Here is a 27,741-nt window from a genome sequence, read left to right as displayed (position 1 = left end):
ATTTTTAAATTTTATTCTTTTGATGCTACTATAAAATATAATTGTTTTCTTAATTTCATTTTTGGATTGTTCATTGTGAGTGTATAGAAATACAACTGATTTTTTTTTGTGTTTATCTTGTATCCTACAACTTTGCTGAATTTGTTTACTGGCTCTAATAGAGTATGTTGTATTCTTTAGGATTTCTTATCTGTGAGGTCATGTCACCTGTGAATGCAGACAGGAATATGGATATCTTTTTTATCTTTTCTTATCTTTGGCTGTAGCTAGAACTTTCATTATAATGTTGGCATCATTATATAACTTACCTTCTTTTTATTTTTTTCTTTTGAGACAGAGCACCTCTGTGTTGCTCAGGCTTGTCTCAAACTCCTGGGCTCAGGTGTTCCTCTTGCCTCAGGCTCCTGAGTAGCTGGCAATACAGGCCAATGCTTCTGTGCCCAGAGGTAACATTTCTTTTTCTTTTTTGGGGGGATGGGTACTGAGAATTGAACCCAGGGTTGCTCTATCACTGAGCTTAATTCCCATTTTTATTTCTTTTTATTTTGAGACAGGGTAATGCTAAGTTGCTTAGGGCCTCCCTAAATTGCTTAGGCTGGCCTCACATTTGCAATCCTCCTGCTCACCCCCCCTGCCCTGCCCCCGTCACTGGGATTACAGGAATGCACTATTGCAACCAGCAGCATTTCTTTTTAAAGTATATTTGCAACCTCAGTAATCTTTTTTTTTTTTTTTTTTTTTTTTTGGCAGAGGGGGAAAGTTTATTTGGGGGCTCACAGTTTCATAGGTCTCAGTTCATAAGACAGCAGGCTCCATTCCTTGGGGCTCACACTGAGGCAGGAAATCATGGCAGAAGAGTGTAGTGCAGGGAAGGAGCTCACATGATGATCTCACCATGCTTTTCTAATGTTCAAACTTCAACATGTGGGGAAGCAGGACTCCAGGACTCGTCACTGATAACTGGCAATATCATCCATAGTCTCAACAATTCCAAGTTTGCTCAAAGTTCAAATCCAAAGTCTTCTCTGAGGTTCAATGCAATCTCACATTGTGAGCGCCCTTTTCACCACTGTGATGAGAGGACTGGACCAGAACAGCAGTAAAGGAGGAAAAGTTTAGTTGGGGGCTCACAGTTTCAGAGTTCTCAATCCACAGACAGCAGGCTCCATTCCTTGTGGCCCCAGATGAGGTAGAACATCATCTGGGAGTGATGGCAGAGAGTGTAGTAAAAGGAGGCAGCACACATGATGATCATAAATCAGAGGAGTAATCTTTCTCTTGACTGAATTCTATTAAATTTATGTGGAAGACCATTTTTTTTCCTGCAAATAGTAAAATTTTAACTGAATACTTTAAATAAAGAACCTGAAGTGCTGCAGGTATAGCTCAATGATAGAATGCATGATTAGCATGAATGAAGCCTTAGGTACAATCCCCAGCACCAAATAAAATATATAATATCTCTATGGGTACCAAGTTTATGAGTCACAGGTCAATAAATTGGGTGTTTTAGTGCCTGCAGGGCCTAGACATTGTGGATGCAAGTATCATTGTGTATGCATGTCTTTGCTCAGTAACCTGCCAATAGCTACCCACTCAAGTCTAATCCTGAACCTACTCTATGGGAAATACCTATGGATTTTAGCTTTTCAGATGCCTGCAAGGATTTAGGAACAACTAAGGAGGGATGAGATACGGAGTTCAAAATGCATGGAAAACTTTCCTTATTTGTTGCCAAGAAATCATCTCTAAAAGTGCTAAATAGTGTCCTCTTCAAAGATAACCCTCATGAGACAGGCATGGTGGCACATGCCTGTAATCCTACTGACTTGGGAGGCTGAGGCGGAAGACTGAGTCAGGAGGATGCCAAGTTCAAGGCCAGTCTGAGTTGCCGCAGTCTGGCTGGGAACAATTCACTAGCCACTTATCAAGCAGAAACGAACTTTATTTTTAGAACACACGAGGCACCACAGGAGCTCTTCAGGAATTCCCTGAGAGCCCAACTGCCACCACCGGCTTCCCACAAGCCTCTCAATCCCCCAACTCCTCCTGCTCTTGAGGCTGATTGGCTGGGTCGCATGGGCAGAGCCAAAAAAAGTCCCCCAATGAACAGCTCCATGGTCTGAAAGGGCGGGGAAACAGCCCAATGAGCATCAGCGCAGAGGAGCCAATCAGCTGGCAGCTGGAAGTTTGCTGGGGCCCCTTTGGCTGTGGCTCTCAACACTGAGTAACTTAGGGAGATTTTGTCTCAGAAAACAAAAAAGGCAGTGGTAGAGTGCACCTGGAGATTCTTACCGGGATGGTGGCACACGCCTGTAATACTAATGGCTTGGGAGGCTGAGGCAGGAAGATTGAGAATTCAAAGCCAGCCTTAGCAATTTAGAGAGCCCTGAACAACTCAGTGAGGCCCTGTATTTAAATAAAATACCAAAAAAAAAAAAAGGGGGGGGGGGGGACTGGGGATGTGGCTCAGTGGTTAAGCACCCCTGGGTTCAACACCCGATCCCTTAAAAAAATCAATAAAAAGATCCTCATGGGTCAATGACTAACTTCAAGGTTACAGAATGTGTGTGCATGTAAGAATTCTCTACTGCATTAGTGCCCAAAACGAGATATGTTTTCTCCTTAAAGAGACTTCAGTTCCTAATTTCTCCCCATTGAAGGACAATGAGAATGAAAGTACTGATTATTTCAATAACAGTTCAGTCTTCCTAAGTGTTCAAAATAACCCTTCGTCTAGCTCAAGAATGACAAAAAATAAGCTGAGTGGGGTGGCACATACCTGTAATTCCAGTGACTCAGGAGGCTGAGGCAGAATGATCCCAAGTTCAAAGCCAGCCTCAGAAACTTAGCAAGGCCCTAAACAATTTTGTGAGACCCTGTCTCAAAATAGAAAATGGGCTGAAAAATGCAGCCCTGGGTTCAATCCACAGCACCAAGAAAGAAAAAAAGGAGACAAAAACAGAGGAAACTAAGGGGAGAAGGGAGAATTTGCCTGCTGTTATTTATCAATCTCACTAGTGTTGAAATATGTCTTTACTAAGAAAAGGTGATTTTTGGTCCCTGGATGTATGTTGTTAGTTTTCCATTGCCGTCTAACAATTTATTCAAAAAGTTAGTAGTTTAAGACAACACATATTTATTATTTCTCAGTATCTGTGGATGAGGAATCAAAGTGAGCTTAACTGGGCCCTTAACTTGCAATCAAAGGTTGGTCAAGGATGGGTTTCATTTAAAGATTCAGTTGTGCTGGACAGGGTGGTGCACTATAATTCCAGCTACTTAGGAGACTGAGGCAGGAGGATCCAAGTTTGAGCCCAGCATGGGCATCTTAGGAAGACCCTGTCTCAAAATAAAATTAAAAAGATCCAGGGTTGTAGTTCAGTGGTACAGTGCTTGCCTGGCATTAAGTGAGGCTTTGAATTTGATCCACAGTAGGAAGGGAGGGAGAGAGAAAGGAAGGAAGGAAAAGGCTTATTATGGAACAGTCTTTTTCCAGAGTTGGTTGGCAGAAGTAAGCTCCTGCAGCTGAAGACTTCAGCTTCTTGTTGGCTTTTGGCCAGAAACCATCCTCGGTTCCTTGGCACATGGGTCTCTCGTGCATGGCAGTTTGCTTTGTCAGAAAGCATAAGCTGCCTAGCATGCCTGGTGGTGCATACCTGTAATCCCAGTGACTCAGAAGGCCGAGGCAGGAGGATTGCTAGTTTGAGGCCACCCTCAGCAATTTAGTGAGACCTTCAGCAATTTAGACCCTATCTCAAAAACTAAGAAGGCCTGGACATATGATATAGCTCAGTGGTAAATTCCCCGTGGGTTCAATCCCCAGGATCCCTTCCCCACAAAATATGAAAGCTGAGTTAGATGTATGTCAAGGATTTAGTCACTTAGTGGGGAAATTTACTCTCTTTTACTCACTTTTTGCCATATTCTTATTTTTTAGAAGCAAGTCACATACAAGGGAAAGAGATTATACAAGGGCCTGATACTTGGAGCAGGGATCACTGGGAACCATTTGAAATTTACCTACCACACAGTGTTTGTATAAATCTAGATTGATCAGTTCATTTTTCTGGAAAGATAAAAGGGACAAGAAAAGACTTAAGCTTTCCCTCCTGTTATGTACTTAAGCTAACGGGGGGGGGGGATGCTATTCCTACAAATTTTTAGAACAGTCCTTCCCATGGGTTTCCTGTTAAAATACATTATCAGGTATCCTTCTCCAAAATAGGCTGGCTTCATCAACAGTGAAAATCTGCCAAGACATGGAACCCTTCCCTAGCCGGACACAGTGGCACACACTTGTAATCCCAGTTGACTCAGGAAACTGAGACAGGAGAATCCCAAGTTCCAGCCTGCCTTGGCAAATTAGTAAATAAGATACACTAAAAAATTAAAAGGACTGGGGTATAGCTCTGTGGCCGAGTGTCCCTGGGTTCAAAATTCTTAGTACTGCAAAACAAAACAAAACAAACAAACTTTCCTCTTTCCTGCTCAGCAAATACCAAAGAATTACTTCAACACCCAAAGCAGTCTTACTTAACCCACTGCCACACATTCTGGCCTTGAACTTAAGGGATCACCAGAAGCTCAAAACCAAAATTTTGTGTATTTATTTATTGTGCTAGTGATGGAACCCACAGCCTTGCTCATGCTAGGCAAATGCTCGGTCACTGAGCTAAAACCCCAGCCTTGTGCCCAAAATTTTAGTAGTACCTTGCTTAGTCTTTAAACTTTCAATTGCCAGCTTTCACCATGAGCCTTAACTGAGGTCTCTTGCAAATCTGTTTGTTTCCTGGCCACACATTCAGAAGTTTGTGCATTTCAACTTCATCATTAACTTTTTTTTCCATTTATTTTTTAGTTGTAGGTGGACATAATACCTTTATTTTATTTTTATGTGATGCTAAGGATTGAACCCAGTGCTTCACGCATTTGAGAAAAGCGCTCTACCTCAGAGCTACAACCCCAGCCCATCATTAATTTTTCTATTCACTTCACTTGCAATTTTCCTCATAGATTGATTCATGCTTCTCTCTCTCTCTCTCCCCTCCCCAAAATTTTGAGCCAGACATGGTGGTACACACCTGTAATCCCAGCAACTGGGGAGGCTGAGGCAGGAGGATTGCAAGTTTGAGGCTGGTTTCTATAACTTATTGAGACACTCAGAAACTTAGCAAGACACTGTTTCAAAATAAAAAAAAATAATAAGAAGGGATGGGGATATAATTTAGTGGTAGAACCCTGAGTTCAATCCCCATTAACCCCTTTCTAAAACAATAAAGATAGAAAATAACTGAAATATCACACAAGGACATATGCATAAACCATAGGTGTAGTATGACTACAAACCTAATGCATATGCAGAAAACGATAATTTTGAGTCACACAAGATGAAAAAGTTGTAGAGATTTATTGTACAACATTGTGCTTATAATTAACAATACTGCACTATACACTTAGAAATCTGTTCATAGTGGGCTGGGGTTGTGGCTCAATGATAAAGCATGTGCTTAGAGTGTATGAATCCTCAGTACCCTCCCCTCAAAAAATTGGTTATAAGGATAGACTTCACATTATGTGTTTTTTTCCTAATGTGTGTGCATTGTAGGAGCAGGACACAGCAGGGAACAAGTCAGCAGGGCTATGCTAAGTCTTTGATTTGGGTTTTTTGTTTGTTTGCTTTTGGTACTGAGGATTGAACCCAGGGTTGCTTAACCACTGAGCAATATCCCCAGCCCATTTTACCTTTTATTTTGAGACAGGTTTTGCTAAGTTGCTGAGGCTGGCTTTGATCCTCCTGCCTCAGCCTCCTGAGCCCCTGGGATCATAGGTGTGCGTCACCACGCCCAGCTGAGTCTTTAATTTGGAAAACAAATTCATAAAAGAGAGGAGAAATAGAACATTGCTAAATCTCAGAAAACCAACATCTCCTTCCTGCCTATCCTTTCCTGATCATTCCCTCAGCTAACCAGGGATAATTACTTGTTTGTTTTTATAGTTTATTCAGCCTGTCTGTTTTTGACACCTACACAATTATTAAGCCATCATATATGCACATGTGCCCATTTCTTTGGCTTCCCCTTATGTTCATAAAAATCACTCATGTTGACATATGTGCCTGTGGTGTGTTCAGTTGCATTACATTACTGTTTATTTATGCTACCATAAATGGACATTTGGGTTAACTTTTGTGTGAACTCTTAGGAACAGCACCATTCCAACCCCCCCCCCCTTTTTTTTTTTGGTACTAGGGATTGAACTCAGGGGCACTTGACCACCGAGCCACATCCCCAATCCCCAGCCCTATTTTGTATTTTATTTAGAGACAGGGTCTCACTGAGTTGCTTAGTGCCTCACCATTGCTGAGGCTGGCTTGGAACTCGCCATCCTCCTGTCTTAGCCTCTGGGTCCGCTGGGATTACAGGAGTGTGCCACCATGCCCGGCCCAAACCTTTTTTAAACTTCCTAAAGTGTGTCAGCAAGTTTCTGTGAAATAGAAATACTGGGTCATATGGTTCAATGAAGCTTCAGTTTCATCAGATAAAGTCAAAGTGTTAGATTTTAGTCAAACATAGCATGTATGAGGCCCTGGGTTCAATCCTCAGTACCACAAAAACAAACAAACAACAATAAAAAAACAAAGACTGTGAACCAAATATCCACTGTCATTCCTTGTTTGACCTTCAGACTTCTTCTTCCTAAGGATTTAAAAAAAAAAGAATACACACACACACACACACACACGCATATATATAAATATTGAGACAGGGTCTCACTGAATTGTTGAGTCTGGCCTTGAACTTGTGATCATCCTTCAAGCCTCACAAATCACTGGGATTACAGGTGTGTGCCACTGTGTCCAGCCTATTTTATATTTTTATCATGGTGCTGGGGATTGAACCCAGGGGCATTTTACCACTAAGCTACATTCCCTGCTCTATTTTATATTTTACTTTGAGGTTCTCATTATGTTGCCTAGACTGGTCTCAAACTTGTGCTTCTCCTGCCTCAGGCTCCTAAGTACCTGAAATTACAGACATGTATCACTGCATCTGGTCTAATGACTTTTAGCTTATGTACAACCTCTGCATTTTCTTTTTTTTTTTAATATTTATTTATTTATTAGTTATTGGCGGACACAACATCTTTGTTTGTATGTGGTGCTGGAGAATCGAACCCGGGCCGTACGCATGCCAGGCGAGCGCGCTACCGCTTGAGCCACATCCTCAGCCCCTCTGCATTTTCTTTATATTTTGAAACTTTGAAAAATTTATTTGCCAGGCATGGTTGCTCATGCCTGTAAATCTTAGATTTGGGAGGCTGAAGCAAGAGTATCACGAGTTCAAGGCTGGCTTCAGCAACATAGTAAGGTCCTAAGTTAGCAAGAACCTGTCTCAAAACAAAAAATAAAAAGGGCTGTGGATGGGGGAATGTGGCTCAGTGGTTAAGCACCATTGGGTTCAATCCCCTGTACTAAAAAAAAGAAAGAAAAAGAAAATTTAAACAAACTAAGTAAAAACACAGCAAAATACAGATTAATAATAAAATAGCAGAGACTAAAATGATCCTTAGGACCAATATGTGCCTGTTTGTGCAAGTACAATAGTAATGCTTTATGCTGAAGCATACTTTTTTAAAAAGACAAAATACTTTTATTTTATTTATTTATTTTTATGCAGTGCTGAGGATTGAACCCAGTGCCTTACATGTGCCAGGCAAGCACTCTACTGCTGAGCCCCAGCCCCTGCCCAAATTTTATATAAACTTAAAATGACTAAAAAAAGTCTACTGCTGGGTCTCATGGTACATCCCTATAATCCTAACTACTCAGGGAGCTAAGGAGGATCACCAGTTCAAGGCTAGCTTGGACAACTTATCAAGATTGTATCTCAAAATTAAAAATTAAAGGGCTTGGGGCTGGGGATGTGGCTCAAGCGGTAGCTTGCTTGCCTAGCATGCGTGCGGCCCGGGTTCGATCCTCAGCACCACATACAAACAAAGATGTTGTGTCTGCCGAAAACTAAAAAATTGATATTAAAAAATTCTCTCCCCCCTTCTCTCTCTCTCTCCTTAAAAAAAAAAAAAAATTAAAGGGCTGGGGTTTTGCTCAGTGGCACAGCATTTGCCTAGCACATATGAGGCCCTGGATTTGAGCTTTACCACTACATATAAATAAACAAATGAACTAAAGGCATTCTGTCTGTATACAACTACATTTTTTTTTAATTAAAAATGAAAAGGGCTGAGAATATAGCTAAGTGGTGGAGCCCTTGTAAGACCCTGGGTTTAATTCGAGTACCACCATAAAAAAGAAAGAAAAAAAATCCACAAATTAAAATTGCAGAGTATTTTCCATATGATAATAAAGAAATATCTACTTGAAAGAACTTACTATTTACTTGTTTCCTTCCTTCCTTCCTGTACTGGGGATTGAACTCAGGGACACTCTACTGAGCCATATCCCCAGTATTTTTTATTTTTATTTTGCAACAGATTTCACTAAATTGCTTATGTTGACCTCAAATTTTGTGCCAACACACCTGGCTTGTTGTAGTTCTTTTTTTTCTTTTTAGGTACCACAGATTGAACTCAGGGGCACTTGAGCACTGAGCCTCGTCCCCAACCCTATTTTGTATTTTATTTAGACAGAGTTTCACTGAGTTGCTTAGCACCTCATCGTTGCTGAGGCTGGCTTTGAACTTGTGATCCTCCCGCCTTAGCCTTCCAAGATGCTGGGATTGCAGGTATGTGCCAAGGCACCCAGCTTATTATATTTCTCTTTTTGTTTTTTTCTTTTTGGTACCAGGGTTTGAACCTGGGGTGCTTAACCAGTGAGCCATATCCCCAGCTAAGCCTTTTTTATATTTTATTAAGAGACAGGGTCTCGCTGAGTTGCTAAGTGCCTCACTAACCTGCTGAGAGCTGGCTTTCAACTCATGATTCTCCTGTCTCAGCCTCTGGAGTTGCTGGGATTACAGGCATGGGACACCATGTCCAGTTCTTGTTTTATTTCTTTATATAATAACTGGCTAATGTATCTTCCATTTTCCTCTAAGTATTCATAAAAAATGACAGATTTTACTATGGGACTTTCAATCTGGCAGTTCCCAATTACTTCCAAATATATCTTTTGTCTATAGCAATAATAAATTAAATAGATAATGCAAGACAACGAAGGGAAAGGGCAACCTAAAATGGATACATTCCTGTTTCTTTTTTTTTTTTAAAGAGTGAGAGAGGAGAGAGAGAGAGAGAGAGAGAGAGAGAGAGAGAGAGAGAGAGAGAGAGAATTTTTTAATATTTATTTTTTAGTTCTTGGTGGACACAACATCTTTGTTGGTATGTGGTGCTGAGGATCGAACCCGGGCTACCGCTTGAGCCACATCCCCAGCCCACATTCCTGTTTCTTTAACAACAACAAACTAGTTGTTATTTCATATTTACATAACCCTATGTACATTCCTATGTGTTTTTCTTCTGATCATCTTCCACAAATTGCTGACTGGGCAAAATCAGGAGCCAGAAGATATTCACAAATTTCAATACTCTGCAACACAAATTAGAAGGAAGCTTTGAGGAATCAGTTACAATTAACACCTTTAGTTTGTGCAATTAATTATTTATCTCATGCTTTGTTAAAATGAAGAGTAAGTTTAGCACAGTGGGTACATGCCTATAATTCCAGCTACTTGAAAGGCTGAGGCAGGATTCTGAGGCCAGCCTGGGCAATTTAGAAGACCTGTCTCAAAATAAAAATTGCTTCTTGGCCTTTTGGCTAAGATCAAGTGTAATATGTGATCAAAGTAAAATAAAAAAGGCTGGGGATTAGTGGTAGAGAATCTGCCTAGCATTTGAGAGGCCCTGGGCTTCATCTTCATTACCATAAATAAATAAATAAATAGTGAAATTTAGTTTTTAGTTTGCTTCTTAGAACTCATCATTAACTTATGATTACCCTTGGTTAATCATGAACAAATAACACAGTAGAAAGTTATATATGTGTGTGTGTGCATGTGTGTATAATTTTTTAAAAAAATTGTTGGTAATGAGGACACATCCCTAACTCTTTTTTTATTTTTTATTTTAAGACAGGATCTTGGGCTGGGGATGTGGTCCGGTGGTAGCACGCTCACCTGGCATGCCTGTGGCCCAGGTTCGATCCTCAGCATCACGTACAAAGATGTTGTGTCCGCCGAAAACTAAAAAGTAAATATTAAAAGATTCTCTCTCTTGGGGCTGGGGATGTGGCTCAAGCGGTAGCGCGCTCGCCTGGCATGCGTGCGGCCCCGGTTCGATCCTCAGCACCACATACAAACAAAGATGTTGTGTCCGCCGAGAACTAAAAAATAAATATTAAAAAATTCTCAAAAAAAAAAAAGATTCTCTCTCTCACTCTCTCTTTAAAAAAAAAAATCTACAAAATTAAAAAAAAAAAAAAGACAGGATCTTGGTAAATCGCCCAGGCTGGTCTCAACCCTGCATTCTCCTGTCTTAGTTTATTCAGGCATTAGGATGTGACAGCATGCCCAGCAAAAAGCAATTCATTTTAATGTTATCCAGTCATATCAATGTATTCTAAAATAACAAGTCACGAGGAAAATCTTTACTACCTAGACTTATTTTATTTTATTTTAAAAAACTTTTTACCTGGGAATTGAACCCAGTGGTGCTTTACTGAGCCACACCCCCTTCCCTTTACTTAGTGTTTGAGACAGGATCCCACTAATTTGCTTAGGTTCTAGCTAAACTGCTGAGGCTGGCCTTTCCATCCTCCTGCTGCAGCCTCCCCAGTTGCTGGGGTTATAAATAAATTGCTGGGATAAACGGGATGCGCCACCACAATGGCCTGCTAGAATTTTTGGAGTGGAGTTAGTTTGCTTTCTTTTCTTTCCTTCTTCTCCCCCCTCTCTCTCTTTTGGTCGTGCTGGGGGGTGTGCTTGCTCGGCGAGCGTTTTACTATGAAGCTACAACCCCATCTATTTTTTAAAAGATGGGACTAAAAATGACGAGAGTGAAGATAAAGGCAAACGTGGGAGAGGCGGTGGTTGTTTCCAGGTTTGAGAAATTTCACAGAATCGTCACATTAAGTTGCAAGAGACCTAAGCCTAGCCTCCCTTTACAGATCCCAAAAGCCTTTCTGTGCTTTGGGTCAATGTTTTCTTTTTACGCCCCAGAAGGGGTCTGTGATTGTCCAGGGGTCACACATCTAGACTAAGCCCATACTGGAAGGAGTTGACTTATGGGTTGAATCTTAAGGATGAGAGTGCCCTGGGCTCGGAGACCAGCGCTTTTCGATCTTCAGATCCTAGGGACCAGCTAAGAAAGGTGCCGTCTCCGCCTGGTGACAGCCTTCTCTTACCTCCTTTCCTTCACTTCACCTCAACCCCAGCGCCGCCACCGTAGCTCTCGCCTTCATCCCGGCACCACTGTCTCCGGCGCTCAGCTTTCACTCAGGCGGCCTCCCTCAGACAGGAGTCTCTTCCCGGTCCCTTCCATCTGTCCTCGGGATCTCTGCGTCGTCCTCCCTCTCTCTGAGGGTCTATCATCAATATCCTCCGTAAAATTTTGGACGCCTGTCTCAATCTTCAGATCTTTTCTTTCAGGCGCAGCCTCCAGTCGTGGGTCTCCCTCAGCTCCCTCCCTCGGTCTGCGGGGCCCCCTCTCTAGTCTGCAAGGTCTGTGGGGCCCTTTTCTCAGTCTGCGGGGACCCCTCTCTCTGTCTGAGGGATCGCCCTCATTAGATCTTCTGGGTCCCTTCAAGCAGCCTGAGAGATTACCTCAAACCCTGCGCGTCGGATCCCTGCACTCTCTCCACCTCCGGAGTTACCTCTGCGCAGCTTGCTCGCTCCCGCGCCGGGACAGAGCGCGCACGCAGGGCGGCGGCGACAGCACGTGATCGCGCGCGCAACGTGCGCGGTGACGTCAGTGCGCTGGCGGCGGCGGCGGCGGCGGCGGCGGCGGCAGGGCTGTTTGTTCTGCTCTCCGCAGCCGAGGAGCCGAAGCAGTAGCAGTGGCGGCAGCGGTGGCAGCGGCAGCTGCCGGCGGTGCCTGCGGGCGAGCTGGGCCTGTGAGTGCAGCGGAGCGGCGGGCGGGCCCCGGCGCCGCGCAGGCAGCCCAGGAGAGAGGGGGCGGCGGCAGCGGACGGCCGGCGGGGGCGGCGTGCGGCCTAGAGTCTCAGGTAAGGACCGGTGCCCTTCGGGGCGACGGGCGCGCAGGGCGGGCAGCGGGGGTCCGCGGCGCGTCCCGCGTAACCTGCATTGCGTAATGGGGCCGGTGCGCCACCACCTACGCCATCGGCGCGGCGCGGGGGCGGGGAGGCTGGGGCTACGCGGGCTTGGGCCTGTGGGCCTCCCGTGCCGCTCTCGCCGGGTCAGGTCCGCTGCACCCGTGGCTTCGGGGTGGTCAGGTGGCTTGCCGGCGTCCCACCTTTGGCGCTGTGGCCCCAGACTCAGTTCGACCGGAGGGGCAGGCTTGCAGGCGAGGGGCGCGGGCGCCGCGGCGGGGCGGGCGGCCGGGGGCGGGCGGGGGGCGGGCCGAGGCGCCCGGCACTTCCTGCCGCCGCCATTTTGTCAAGTGAGGAGGAGGAGGAGGAGGAGGAGGAAGCGGCCGCCGCGGGGTCCGCGGCGCGCCGGGCCGGGGTAAGTCCGGGCCCGGCGTGGTGGCCGCGGGCGCCTCTGTACAAGGCTGAGACACTCCGGAGCCTTCAGGGCCTTGGCGCTCACGTGGGCTTTGTACGGCGCGCTCTTCCAGCACCTGGGTTCTTCTGCCCGGGCTGGGGCAGCTCGCCCCCGCCCCGTATTCTTACCTTATGAGACGTCACCCTTGGCTCTGTCGAGAACCAGGCAGGTTTCCCCTGGAGGGAGGGGGCTGCCATCTCACGCCCGTCCGAAGACAACCCCCAGGGGATGGGAGAGGTGACTTGGGCGAGCCAGGCTCTCCTGACCCACCCATCCCCAGCTTGGCAGCCCCTCGCTGGGCGCTTTGTTTTGTTGGGTCGGTCTAACTGGCGTCCTTGCCGTGGCCTCCTATTTGAGGTGTTGTATGTGTGTGTTCTGGTTTGGGGTGGGAATGTGGGGGAGTTGTGATTCAGCGAAATAAAATGATCCACCCTACACGCGCGCACACACGGAAATAGCACAACTTCGTTCTCCTGTGATGCCCCCAAAGCTCGGCCTTGGATGAAGATGGGAAATCCCACTTTGGGTGTAGTGGACGGTGTAAATACTTATGTTCAGGCCCGTGGATGAGTCATGTGCTTCTGCTGAGTGGCTGACCTCCCTTTTACCGAAGAAAACGCTTTGTTTTTGAATTGTTGTTTTAATCTGCTTGCTTATTGTTTATGTTTTATGCAACCTGGTGAGGTTTATCGTCTTGGTTCTTGGGTTCATTTTTGTGTTTATATGTTGGTTACAAGTGACGTCTTGTACTCTGTGCCTTGTAAGAATCGGAAATGTGTTTTGAGAGGGCTCTTCTAAGTCCTTAGTTACCAAAAAATCAAGCTGCAGTGTATCTCTAATCCAGTGACTTTTTGGTGCTAGAATTATGTTTGGGAGATTTTTATGAGTGGAGCTGTTAAGTTTCCAAAATTGTTAGCCCTGGGAATTTGTAGATCTTGGAAGTTGTAAAGAAAGTTATATTCAAAAGAATTTATGAATGTGTTTCCAATTTCAAGGCAGTTTTGTATGCCACAGTCTGTTTTATGACTTTGACAATAATTTAATGAACATTCCTTTAGGTTTAATTTGGATAGGAGTTATCTTTTCACCAAGACATGGTAGGTAGCCAACCCCTTACCCCCAAAAAAAACTTCGGGGAAAGGTAAACCTTTAAGATAATTTCCATTGATCAAATTGAGATGGAAAAGTCTAATCTGGAACTTACATATATTGCTTATCTTATCCTCCATCACTCTTAACTTGGGTAGGCGTGGAAAGTATCCAGAAGTTCAGGCTGGAGTAAAGTTATCTATAAACCTCTTAAGATGATTTTAGATTGTTTCAACTGAAAGATTCCACCTCCTTGTAACTTGCCAGCATCTCATACATGTAGATTGCTGAAAATTAAAGGAATTTTGCATTCTGAGAAATTAGAACCATGAGAGTGGTTAAGGATAGTTAGGATGTTCTGGGGCTTCTATATTCCTAGCTTGGAGAACAGCAAGGCAAAGAAAGAAAAAAGAGAGGGGGGGGGAGGGAGAGAAAGAGAGAAAAGAAAGGTTAGCTAAGAATTGCAGGCCACTTTAGTAAAATTTCCACTAAATTATTGAATTGTTTAAAGGAATTTAGACTTTGTTTCCAAAAGTTACCTTTTTGAGCCAGTTTTTGTGATCTTTGTACTAAATTGTACTTTTTTTTGGAGGTGGGGGAGAATGCAATATTTTCACATTACACAATTCAGGTTATTGAATGACTTGAGATCCACAGATTCTGGAGAGATTTGAAGTCTGTTTTTTAAGCAAAAACTGTTTGATGCCTCAGCAATTTGAATCCTGGGCTATTAAATGAGCTTCCTACAACCCACTGTCGTGGTCTGTCAAGATTGTATGGATGTCAGTTATTTTGATTTCTAATTTTGATTAATCTTGTAAAGTAGACCATGTTGGTCTTAATAAAAGGAGAGAAAAGCTGGTCATTGGAAACTGCTACTAATGTTTCATAAATCTTTGTGTTTAGAAAAGACTGGACATTTACTAGGTGAATTGTGGGGATTCCTTATTGATGCTAACATAAGACATGTTTGTAAAAACAAAGTGTCCTTAAGCTACTTTAAAAAAAAATAAATTTGGGCTGGGATTGTGGCTCAGAGCACTGGCCTAGCATGGGCACGACCCGGGTTCGATTCTCAGCACCACATAAAAATAAAGGCATTGTGTTGTGTCTAGCTACAAAAAAGATATATATTCATTCATTCATATTCTCTCTCTCTCTCTCTCTCTCTCTCTCTCTCAAAAATAAATAAATAAATAAGTTCCATGAAGGCATAGTTTTTTATTTATCATTCTTTCTGTTTGTTGTGTACTCAATGCTTAGAAGATGGTCTTAAATTCTTGAGTGAATAAGCTAAGAGATAATTGAACAAGTATTTGGCATGTCCATATTACAAAATGCAAGTAATTCCTTTAAAAATATTGTTAGTGGACATAATTGATCAATAGTGACTAATAAGGAATATGAGCTTTAAAATAACATTGAGGTCCCTAGGTATTTCTGTAGACTTAATGTCAGCAGCGTGGCATGCAGTTGCTTTTATGTACTGACTATTGTACATTTCTCATTCGGCTATTTAATTATTTGTTTGTTTTTGTCGTGGGAACAAACCCAGGGCCTCACCATCCTAGGAAAGCACTCAACTATAGAGTGAAGCCCTCCATTTAGCAATTTGAAATGTGTAATGAGTGAATTTGGATTGTAGTTCAACCCAGGCATGTATGGATAGAATTTCTTAATGTGAATCCCATGTTGTCACTAAAAACATGATCACTTAAAAAAAAAAAGCACATTCTTTTTAATATTATGATTTGTGGGTATGCAGTGAGCTCATCTATATAATTAATAACTAGATTTTTACTGTGTGCAAGACAATGGTTTTGTATAATAACATTGTTTTGATAAGTATATTTTTTTTAAGTGTGTTCATCAACCAGTGTTTATTGGATATCAATTATATGTAATTTGAGGATCACACTGTTATTGTAAAAAAAATCCTTTCAGACATCTTTTTGTATGTGTTTTTTTCTTTCTTTCTTTGGGTGGGGTTCTGAGTATTGAATCCAGAGGTGCTTTACCACAGAGCTACATTAGAGCTGTGTCAGTCTCCCCCACCCCCCACCTGCCCAGAAAGGGTCTCAATTAAATTGTTGAGGGTCTGCAAAGTTGCACACGCTGCCCTCAAACTTAAGATCTTCCTGCCTCAGCTTCTAGAGGGAGCAAATTTCGGGAAGGGATTACAGGCTTTGCCACTGAGTGCCTGGTTTCTGTGTTTTGTTTTTTTTTTTTTTTTTATTTTATTTATTTTTTTTTTTTAGAGAGAGTGAGAGAGGAGAGAGAGAGAGAGCATTTTAATATTTATTTTTTAGTTCTCGGCGGACACAACATCTTTGTTGGTATGTGGTGCTGAGGATCGAACCCGGGCCGCACGCATGCCAGGCGAGCGCGCTACCGCTTGAGCCACATCCCCAGCCCCTGGTTTCTGTGTTTTTAATAATGACTTTGAGATAATTCTCACACATGACAAAATTACGAGCACTTAGCATATTCACAGAGTTGTGCATCCATCATTATAATCAATTTTAGGAGAGTTCCATCTCCCCTAAAAGAAACTCTTTATCTGTGTAGCAGTCACTCCCCCTCAACCCTGGAAACCACTAATCTATAATTTTTTTTTTATTTGCTTTTTGGGGGGCTATTTTAGTAGTCTGGATTCTTTCACTCAGAATGTTTTCAAAGGTTCGATATTTGTAATGTGAATCAGTACTACATCCCTTTTTGATATTCCATTATATGGATGTAATACATTTTATTTCTATCAATCAGTGGTGGAATTTGGGTTGTTTCCACTTTTTGTTGTGAATGATACTGCTATAAATGTTTGTACACAAGTGTTTGTGTGACATGTATGAACTTTCTTGGAGCAGCTGTCTAGGGTTGGAATTGGCTAGGTCACATAGTAATTGTGCTGAACCTTTTTAAGGATGGATGCACAGTGACTTTTTAACTCATTCACTTTCTAGAGTTTTTAACAGAAGTGTCAAAAGCTGTACGGAATGCAGTGTAAACATTTAAATGAATGAGGAAATGGAAGTACAAGAAGGTCAGCATGTTGACATGTTGTACTGAGATCTGTTTGATCCTTATTTGATTTTAACTTGTCTGTGCTTACAGAACAGTTTGAAATGCTGGCATATAAAATCAGTTTGGCTGAGTGCCATGGCGCACACCTGTAATCCCAGCAGCTCAGGAGACTGAGACAGGGGGATCATGAGTTCAAAGCCAGCCTCAGCAACGGCAAGGCACTGAGCAACTCAGTGAGACCCTGTCTCTAATAATACAAAATTGGGCTGGGAATGTGGCTCAGTGGTTGAGTGCCCTTCAGTTCAATCCTTGGTATCCCAAAAAATAAGTTAAAAAAATAATAAAAACAGTTTGAAGGATGTACTCCAATCTTGACCAACTGCTGCTACTGTATAGATTGATTTTAATATTAAAAAAAAATTTTAAGTCTAAACAGGCTGCCTACCTTTTACTAAAATCACATCCATGGGTCTGGAGATAAAGCTCAGTTGTTAGAGTGCTTGCCTTGCATGTACAAGGCCCTGGGTTCAATCCCCAGTACCCCCTCCCACCCAATACACAGACATACATCCATATGTATAAGTCATAAAATGTAGTTCATTCTGAAGAAATAGATGATGAGTTCAGTGTCAGGGTTAGGGAAAAGAGGCAATGTATCCCATTCCTTTTTTGGCAGTGCTGGGATGGAATCCTAGGTCTCACCCATGCTAGGCAAGCACTTTGTCATGCTCCTGAGCTACATCCCCAATTGTCCCCCCCTTCCCCTCCTCTCAGTGGGGAACAGTCTTGCTAAATTGTCCAGGCTGACCTCTAACTTTGGATCCTCCTGCCACAACATCCTTAATAGCTGGTATTACAGGTATGTGACTGAAGTTTTTTTTTTTTTTTTTTAAGAGAGAGAGAGAGAGAAAATTTTTAATATTTATTTTTTAGTTCTCGGTGGACACAACATCTTCGTTGGTATTGGTGCTGAGGATCGAACCCGGGCCGCACGCATGCCAGGCGAGCGCGCTACCGCTTGAGCCACATCCCCAGCCCATGACTGAAGTTTTTAGCATTTCTTTCCCTACAAATGACAGTTGTGTTAAAAAAAATGTTATATGGGATTCTGAGAAGCAAAAGTGTTTTGGGCGCTTGATCTTTGTTCTTTCTCCTCTCTTGCCCCAAGTTGGACTTTGTTTCCTCAAATCAAGTCTCTTAACCCTGGGATAACAGCCCAGTATTACTTGAATGTGCTAGGGAGGGTGACTGTAAAGGACCTGAGTAGCTTCTGGGCATCTAGTCCTGTCCCTAAGACTCTGAAACCACCTTTCTGGCACAGTCAAACCCAGTTTGATTCCTGGCCAGTTTGATTGCCCGCCTGCTGTACAATCTTTAGTTTCTAATTCAACCCTCCTTGAGTTTCATTTGCGCACCTTTCCTATGAGGGTAAAATGAGGAACTTAAAGGGCACACAGCACTAATCTTGGCACCAGTGCAGTGCCCTCTCAAGGTTAGCTACTTCCTGTCATTGCCCAGGGTGAAGAATAGAATTAGGTATGGATTTGGTACATTCCTGTAATCCCAGCAAAATCGGGAGACTGAGGCAGGAGGATCACAAGTTGGAGGCCAGCCTCAGCTATTCAGCAAGGCCATAAGCAGCTTAGTGAGATCCTGTCTCAAAAGATTAAAAGGGTTGTTTTTTAGTTTGTCTTAGATATGGGCTATTCTTTGATCTTTTCTTTGACATGTGTTGGCCTGTTTGATCCAATGTAGAAAGGCTGTGGGACCTCATTCTCAACACATGTGGGACCTCATGCTCATCACCCTGGATTCAATCCCCAATACAAATAAATAAATAAATAGAAGCAGAAAGAAGATGCAAGGAATGAGAGTACAGCCATTGACAGTTAAGAATGTGTACTAGTGGATGTAAGGGTTGTTTCCAACCATGTCAGTAGGAAACATCAAAAATCCCCCAGTGCCATGCCAAGGGTACTATGTCATCTTCTGAGAAAGTTGTGAGTGGAGAGCAGTGGAGGAGAGGATTTGAAAGGGGATTGCCTTTGTTTTATCTGATAATCAGATAAATAATGGTGATAATGGCATCAGTGAAAATGAAGCAATTGAGGGCATCCACCCTGGGGTGTATGTTGCAGAGTTTGGAAAAATGATCCAGCAGAGGAAGATGATCCACTGCATCTCCTGGCCTAAAATGTAACTTATCTACTTCATGAAAACCTAGTTATCTAAACAAAGGTATTGGACAGGGAACCAGAGGTGCTGGTGAACTGAAGTTTTTCCAGAGATAGGCACAACATCTCTCCATACCTTCCTCACCTTCCTTGGCTTTGATTTAAATTATATTGAAATGTAGGCTTGGTAAAAGTATTCTGGTCTCAGGAAGGCATGTGCCACCATGATCTCCTGAGAAGGGTTTCATATGGTGAACCAGGCAGCTAGATAGATGGGCCAGGGAAGTGGAGTTCCTGACTGGGAGACTGGGGGCCTGCTACTGGACTTTGGGTCTTTTGACCAGACCAGAAGAACCAGTTGATGCTAGTCACTATTACTAGGACCTTCGGGATCTAGTTCCTTAAGGGATACCTTTTGTTTTTGTGAAATATAATTAGAAGTTTATATTTCTTTCAGAAGTTGGTCAGATAATCTGAGCATTAATTTAAGAGAATTTGAATAAATTTCCTATGTGACATAAATTAAGACCTTTTTTTTTTTTGTCTTAGGTATGGGCTGTTCTGTGATCTTTTCTTTGACTTGTGTTGGCCTGTTTGATCCAGTGTAGAAAGGCTGTGGGACCTCATGCTGTGGCAAGCAGGGTTGGTTAGCCTTGGGTGGAACTGTGTAAGAAAGGGAGAACTGTGAAATCCCCTGCCCAGCCCCACCCCTTTGTTCTTGACCTTCAGAAAGTTACATAATCTCATAAGCCTCAGTTCTCTCTTTTGTAAAATTGGGTCAGTATTCCTCAGCATTGACAGTGGACAAAGGTGGCATCATGTGAGTAAGATTCCTTGGGATAGAAAAGGTGGAGACCAGGAATGCTTTCTTTCCTGAAGGATTATGAGAACAGTTGTTCAGGCCTTTCCTATTTTGCAGTTGCCACACTCTGTCTTGATTTCAGCTGAAGGTTGAAATTCCTTTTTTTTCTTTTTTCTTTTTTCCTCCTTTCTACAACTGCCCCACCCTTTGGCAGTATCAGGAGTTGAACTCAGGGGCACACTCTATCACTGGGCCACATTTCCATCCCTACTTTGTTGTTGTTGTTTTGTTTTTGTTTCTAGTTGCTGTTTTGTCAAGAGACGCTATAGCACACTGTGGAGTCAGTGCCAGGGGAGAGGTGTTGGGCTTGGTATTATGCAATTTCCAGAAATTACCAATTAGTAATTCCCCTGTCCTTGTGTAGGGCTGCTGTCCCTAGTTTTCCTGCTTCAGGGAATAATACATACATGCCTGTGGGCAGATTGACCTATGAGGTTATGTTGTTTGTGTAAGAGAATAAGAAGATGGTGTGTTTAATTTGGGCACTTTACACCTGAAACATTTTCCATGCGGTTTGAGGACACACATGTTGTGTTCATTATTTTGAGGGTTGAAACCAGCTAGAATGTGGAACCTTTCAGTACAGCCTGAAAGTATAGGCAGCCACACTTTGACTAGGGCAGACCTCACCTGCTGTGTAGTTTTGGACTATTCACCCACCTTTTATTTTTTTAATTGTTATTTTAACTGGGGCTTGAATGGGGTGCTCTCCCACTGAGCTACATTCCCAGTCCTTTTTTGTTTTGAAAAGAGTCTCCTTAAATTACAGAGGCTGGCTTCAAACAACTTCTCCTGCTTCAGCCTCCCGAGTTGCTAGGATTATAAGGCATGCACCATGGCATGTGGTTCCAAGTCTGTTTCTTTTATTTAAAGTGTATTGAATAGGTATGAGTTCTTAAATAGGTATGAGTTCTAGAGAACTTGGACTGGAATCTGGGTTTTAAGGAAAAGTAATTCTTTGTATCTGGGTTTTTCAAATCAGGTCATACAGTGGATTTAGTGGGTTGCAATCACTGTTTAGGGGAAAGAAATGTCAGTGGATGCCACACATTTCAAGTTTTAATTCATAAAATCTTTGTTCGATCTTATGTACATGTTTACTCTGGGTCATGTCAGGAATGTAAATGACATTTATTTGCTGTTACTGTGTGGTGATTGTGAGTAGCTTGGTTTGGTTTTTCTTTTAAGCCCTTTGTATTCCATTTTTTAACATTCCACCTAAGAGTGGCTGTCTAATATGTTTTTTAGTAGCTGGTGAAATGCATAAGTCTTTTATTTTCTTCCTTGTGCCCACTGATTTCTAAAACCTTCGTTGGAGATGAGGAGGGGTTTGAGGAAGTATGTAGTGGTGAAGGTCTAGTTAGTGTTTTGAAATAAGAAGTATAGTGTTGGGATGTAGCTCAGTGGCAAAGGGTCTGCCTTGCATTTGCAAAGCCCTGGGTTTGACCCCGCAGTTCCAAAAAAGACAAAAAAAAATAAGTATATAAACAATATTTTGTACATGGTTGTGGTTGTTGTGTGATAAGGTACTTGTCCTTTATTTTTGGATACTGTCCTCCCACCTGTTTATTAAAATGTTCTGTTAGAAAATGGCTGTTAGGTCTCTTTCAGAAATGTTACAGCAAAAGGAAATTTACTGGCTGATGTGACCAGGGAGTTTGAAGTCAGGCTCAGACACAGCTGAATCCAATGGTTCAGAATGATGGCTTCAGAACTTGTTCTTTCTCTGATATTCTGACTTAAGGTTAAGAATGCCCCGGGGGCTGGGATTGTGGCTCAGTGGAAGAGTGCTTGCCTAGCATGCGTGAGGCAACTGGGTTCGATCATTAGTACCACACAAATGTAAAATAAAGATAATGTGTTCACCTGAGACTAATATATATATTAAAGAATGCCCATTCTTCCACTCTTATGGCAGAGGACTCAGGGTTGGATCGTTGCCCATCCCTGTCATGTACAGAATGGGAGTGCTGAACCATCTTGCCTCCAGTGTGGTACTTTTGACCAGTCTCTCATCCATTCACTCATCTCAAGTAGTAGTTCCAGCTGCATCTTGCTCATCATTATGAAGTATCCCAGATGGGATGCTTGTTCAGCATTCTACCCTGAACTGGAAGTAGAATGTAATCCCTAACTTGAAATTTTGAATGTCTGAACAATGGAAGCTCATTGTCCATACTTGGTCATAAACCAGGAGTCATTGAAATAGTTTTAGAATGAGTTGCTCATGAGAAGAGTAAAGTGAAGATGCTAAAGGATGTGTGTATCCCAACTAAATCTGTTGTTGGAAGAAGAAATGAAAGACACGGTTTATCTTATGTCAGGCACAGATGGAGCTGCTGTGGGAGCTCTGGGAGGAGTCAAGTCTCAAGAGTTACTTGGCCAGACACAGTGATATATATACCTGTTATCCCAGTGACTCGGGGCTGAAGCAGGAGGACTGAAATTTGAGGCCAGCATAAGCAATTTAGTGAGACCCTGTCTCAAAATAAAAATAAAAGGGACTGGGGCTGTGGCTCAGGGTAAAAAACCCAGTTCCAAAAAAAAAAAAAAAAGGTCATTTATGTTGGCCGGTGGCCTCATTTGCCTTAATAGGGTTAAGTTTGTCAAGAAATAGCCCTGAGGAAGCACAAAGGTTGAAAGCTTACAACATCAAAGAATTGAAGGAAAGTCCTGAATTAGAAGCCATGTTTGCACAAATGAAATTGTAATGGAAGACATTTCACCACAATAGATTCATCATCTCCCATGCCTGCAAAAGCTACAGTTGTAAAATTTGCTATTTGCTAAGTTGTTTCTGTACTCAAGTTCTTGTAGTCTGCTGCTTGGCATTCCTCTAGTATTACAAAAGGCCTACTCAGATTTCCATAATCAAAAACAGTGTTTAGCTCTACTATAGTAATCATTTCCCTCCAGCCCTCACTGTTGGAAATATTCAGTGTTCTTTAAGGGAGTAAAAATAAGTGAAACTCCTGTGGCCAAGAATGAGACGAGTCGTACTTCTCACTAGAACATCATCAGTTCTTGAGAGGAGGTTGGAGGTCCCCTTGAGAATGTAAAGGCGGCTGTGGATTCTTTTTTCCACAAAACTTGCCCATGTGTGTGAACATTGAACCATACAGGCTATATAATAGATTTCCTGCATTTTATATTCCTAGGACAAGAAATTTATAATGGTATTAATGAAAAGACTCTTGATGGATTGTTTTTTGTTTTTCATACTGGGGATTGAACTAAGCGGCACTTTACCACTGAGCTACAGCCCCAGATCTTTTATTTATTTTTTAAGTTTTGAGACAAGATCTTGCTAAACTGGTGAGAGTGGCCTCAAATTTGTGATCTTCCTACCTTGGCCTTCCATGTTGCTGGAATTGCAAACGTGTGCACCTATGCCCAGCTCTTGATGGTTTTGAAGACTTTTACATGTATGCTGCTTTTGTAGACATCTACAAATTTATGACACAAAATAGTGTGGAACATCCATTGGGGTTTGTTTTTGTAAAAATCCTAGAGGGTTTTTGTTGTTGTCATCGTCATGGTTTTTTGTTTGTTTGGTTGGTTTTGGTTTTTGTACCAGGGATTGAACCCAAGGGTGCTTAACAACTGAGCCACATCCCCAACCCTTAATTTTTTTAAAAATTTTATTTTGAGGCAGGGTCTCACTAAGTTGCTTACAGCCTTGTTTAGTTGTTGAGGCTGGCTTCAAATCTGTGATCCTGCTGCCTCTGCCTCCTGAGCTGCTGAGATTATAGGCATGAACCACTACTCCCAGCCTACAGAGGGTTTTTACAAACTCAGCAAGTTACCTGTGTGTGAACAATGCTATCAACCTGTCCAGGATAGCTGTGTGTCCCCCACTTTTTCAGTTTGCACACTTTCTGAGGGATGAGCAATTTCAGAATAGGCAAATTGCAGTGTCTACAAATGAAGAAAAAGTCTTTGTTCTGGGACTCTTCACTAAGCTGCTGCTGTTTCTTAAAACTGTCTCCAGGATTTTGTGTTTCTGGAGCCTTTACTGCAGAAGGTAACACTGTGGGCCCCTTACCAGCCTGATCATATATTTGGTGATATTGGATGTGGATAGACTTAGAAACTAAAATTTAGGGCTGTGGTCCCTTACATGGCTTAGTGCCTGATTTTAGCTGTGGAACATTTGTTCAACCGTGTACTTGAACCTGCATGCTGAAGAAGACAGCTTGTGGGACAGTATCATTCTTAAGCATAACATGCTTATGCTTAGAAATATGGACACCAGGTGGTATGTGGAGATGCCACTCTACTCTTCCTCCCTCCATCCCTGTTTGGTGAAAGGAATAGGAAATACAATACCATAAACTGGAATAATTCATACTTCTATAATTGGGGTGGAGTTGAGTCAGAAGGTAGAAAAGATGGCACCTATTGCAAACTTCACCCCTCCCCCATCTCTAAATTTTACAGATTAAATCTATGTGCCCTAATGGATATTTTCCTGCATTCACTTACCATTGATGTTAGCTTTAATTAATCCCATTTCACTACTCTGTTGAATTGCAGTTTTATTGTACAGGCATGACTTCTGTTAAGCAGAAATGAGATTGAGTATGTGAAAGAATTTTGTTTTATAAAAGGTGGTGCTGCCCATGTATTGGGTGTTTTCATGTTAATCTTCATAAAAAAAATTCTTGAATCTGAAGGCTTTCAGTTATTTAAAAAAAAAAAAAAAATGCAAAGCCTGGGCGCAGTGGCACACGCCTGTAATCCCAGTGGCTCTGGAGGCTGAGGCAGGAGGAGAAGAGTTCAAAGCCAGCCTCAGCAAAAAGTAAGGCACCAAGCAACTCAGTGAGACCCTGTCTCTAAATAAAATACAAGATAGGGCTGGGGATGTGGCTCAGTGGTCAAGTGCTGCTGAATTCAATCCCTGGTCACCCCCCCCACACACACACACACACAAAATAAAAACACCAAAACTGCTAAGTAATATATTTATGTGTGCAACTCTTCACTTGTTTCCCTTTGACACTAGGAAACCATTGAAACTGACAGATTAGCTGTCTGGAAATAACACCACCTTCACATTCATCTGTTTCGAGGTAATAACTCACATATCTTTGTAATCTCAAAAAGGCAGTTTTGAATTACCAGTGTTGAAGCAGGTTCTCTGAAGGACCCCTTTGAGTTGCACCACATACTGCCTGCAGCTTACTCATCCTTGATATCGTCTCACAAGAACATATTTTTCTGTTTTTGCTCTGGTAACCAATAAATTTCCTTTGTGTGAGAGCTCTTAACCCTCTCTGGCCTAAAGCTCTTTTCACTTGCCTTTCTGACCCCCCAATTTCCATTGTTCACTCTAAGGCAGTGCATATCTTTGCTCTCTGAAAAGTTCAGGACTTTAGCAAAACAGCTGTTGATGAATGGGCTTACCTGTAAAGTTCAGAACTATATTTTGACATTTTTTTTTCTGTTACTTCCTGCATGCCTATTCTGAAATGGTGATTCGATTCCAGAGATTAGCTACTCTGATTTCTGTTCATCATTAATGTTATCTGGAGCTCTGCAGTGTTGGTGCCTCTCCACTTCACAGTATGCTGTCTCCCCAAGCTGTAAGCTTGAGCCCACTGCTTTTGCTCATTCCATTTTAGTGAAGTTTAAGTAATTACTGTGTCCTGGTACTGAATTTGTGAGTTGCCATGTATTCCTTCAATCCTCAAAAAACCATCTTATTAAAATTGGGGCAGTTGTATAATCTCCACTTCCTGATAAGGTTAGTTAGTAGCAGCACCTGGCTCCAGAGCCCATGAATTCCAGACTCCTGTGCTGCAAATTGTGGGAGGAGGGGATCCACCCTGTGTAACTTCACTGTCAGGAAACTCATGGTTTAGATTGTGCATAAAATGCAAGAGATAACCTGAGAAATACTCTCTGAAAGGTACAGGCAGTCTGAGGAGGAAAGGAAACTTTCTTCAGCTGAGTGTAGGAAAGGAGATTGGTAACCTATGAGCTGGCCCTTCAGTGTTCACCAGGGTGGCAGAAGAGCTGCATAAGTAACTGGGCAGATCTCATTTTCAGCTAGTCAGTAAAAGCAGTGCCACCTTGCTGAGGAGTTTATTATTTTATTTTATTTTATTTGTTTAGCTGTGGTTGGACACAATGCCTTTATTTATTTATTTAATGTGGTGCTGAGGATCGAACCCAGGGCCTTGCATGTGCTAGGTAAGTGCTCTACCGCTGAGCCATAACCGCAGCCCAACAAAGATTTATTTTATTATTATTTTTTTGAGAGAGAGAATTTTTTAAAAATATTTTATTTTTTAGTTTTCGGTGGACACAACATCTTTATTTTTATGTGGTGCTGAGGATCGAACCCAGTGCCCCGCGCATGCCAGGCACGCTTGTTACTGCTTGAGCCACATTCCCAGCCCAGGAGTTTATAAAGATATTCACTTACGTGAAATTTAACCACAATCTTGAAGTTTCCATTTCAAGCACCAGGCAGCTTTGATGTCCTTCATTTCCATGGTGGTGTTTTGCTTTGCTTTGTTTTACTCTAGTGGAAGCTGTGAGTAGAGAGGGGTTTTGGGGAAGTATAAACTGGAGCATGTGTATCCTTAATCCAGGTTCCCAGGCTTGTTAAAATTGAAGTATGACTCTGCACTTGTACACTCAGAAAAATAAGAAATTATATCCCATGTGATTCAAATGTATATATATCAAAGTCATTGTACTGTCATGTATAACTAATTAAAACAAATTTAAAAAATTGAAGTATGAGCTAGGTGATTCTTGGGATTTTAGGGAACCTCTCTCACTCTTGAAGCACTGCTTATTGTAGGATGTATTAAATTCTAGATTGTGGGTGCTTTTTAATCATTTAGGGACTCTTACTCAAAAATAATTTCCTGCCAGGCACATGCCTGTAATTCCAGCTATTTGGGAGGCTAAGGCAGGAGGATAGCAAGTTCCAGACTAGCCTGACTGGGTAATTGTGAAACCCTATCTCTAAAAGAAAAGAAAGAATTGGGGATGTGGCTCAGTGGTAGAGTGGTTGTCTAGCATGCACAAGTCCCTGGGTTTGATTTTCCCCCAGCACTACAAAAAAATAGACAAAAACTTGAATCTTGATGTGGGAGATGGGCACATCCCTCTTTCCCCTATAGAAGTTTGGAAATGAGGGCTGGGGATGTGGCTCAAGTGGTAGCATGCTCGCCTGGCATGCACACAGCCCTGGGTTTGATCCTCAGCACCATGTACAAATAAAGATGTTTGTTGTGCCGCCAAAAACTAAAAAAATAAATATTAAAAAAAAAAAAGAAGTTTGGAAATGAAGTCCTAGGCTTGAGAAAAATTCAAGCCCCTGGGAGGGTAAGAACACTGTATTTGCCCTCATCAGTGGAAGGGTTTTTCTTTTCAAAACTATTGTCCTGGAATGAATGTTAATTATCTAGATAAGGATCATGCCCTCTAGTTTTGTTCTTTTGTTCTTGGAGAAAGCCCCCCCCCCTCTGGAATTTGCTTTATATGACATCTTTTATTTCTTACCTTTCCCCCCTCCCATTTTTTTATTGGTTGTTCACAACATTACAAAGCTCTTGACATATCATATTTCATACATGAGATTGAAGTGGGTTATGAACTCCCAATTTTACCCCAAATGCAGATTGCAGAATCACATCGGTTACACATCCACAATTTTACATAATGCCCTATTAGTAATTGTTGTATTCTGCTACCTTTCCTATCCCCTACTATCCCCCCTCCCCTTCCCTCCCATCTTCTCTCTCTACCCCATCTACCGTAATTCATTTCTTTCCTTGTTTATTTTCCCATTCCCCTCACAACCTCTTATATGTAATTTTGTATAGCAGTGCCCCCTCCCATTTTGTAAGCAGAGCTTGGAAGCAAGACTGACCCCTTTTGGTGCATTATCTTTTTT

General features: G+C 42.3%; 1 protein-coding gene and 2 long non-coding RNA genes across 5 annotated transcripts in view; 1 reads left to right on the top strand and 2 right to left on the bottom strand.

The window, feature by feature from the left end:
* Positions 1-141: 141 nt before the first annotated feature.
* LOC308643581 lies at positions 142-6,874 on the bottom strand. The gene is made up of 3 exons (XR_014020750.1): positions 2,783-6,874; positions 309-1,322; positions 142-207 (listed from the first exon to the last, which is right to left on the bottom strand). It is a non-coding gene; the product is annotated as an uncharacterized lncRNA (long non-coding RNA).
* A 2,591-nt stretch (positions 6,875-9,465) lies between these two features.
* On the bottom strand, positions 9,466-11,912 carry LOC308643580. The gene is made up of 3 exons (XR_014020749.1): positions 11,778-11,912; positions 11,360-11,539; positions 9,466-9,547 (listed from the first exon to the last, which is right to left on the bottom strand). It is a non-coding gene; the product is annotated as an uncharacterized lncRNA (long non-coding RNA).
* Positions 11,913-11,937: 25 nt separating this feature from the next.
* The window catches only part of BRD4 (bromodomain containing 4), an 85,698-nt gene continuing 69,894 nt past the window's right edge, over positions 11,938-27,741 (top strand). The window contains exon 1 of one of the 3 annotated variants that reach the window (XM_081283461.1): positions 11,938-12,178. The gene's annotated coding sequence lies outside the window, so the exon portion shown is untranslated. Of the gene's footprint in view, positions 12,179-12,535; positions 12,639-27,741 lie in introns of those variants that run through there. The other 2 variants (XM_081283459.1, XM_081283460.1) reach the window with 2 other exon arrangements.

This window comes from Spermophilus citellus (genome assembly GCF_964194105.1).
Source record: "Spermophilus citellus genome assembly, chromosome: 3".
In the NCBI taxonomy this organism is placed as follows: Eukaryota; Metazoa; Chordata; class Mammalia; order Rodentia; family Sciuridae; genus Spermophilus; species Spermophilus citellus.
Note: the sequence above shows the minus strand (reverse complement) of the source record. Positions and strands in the feature narration are given on the sequence as shown.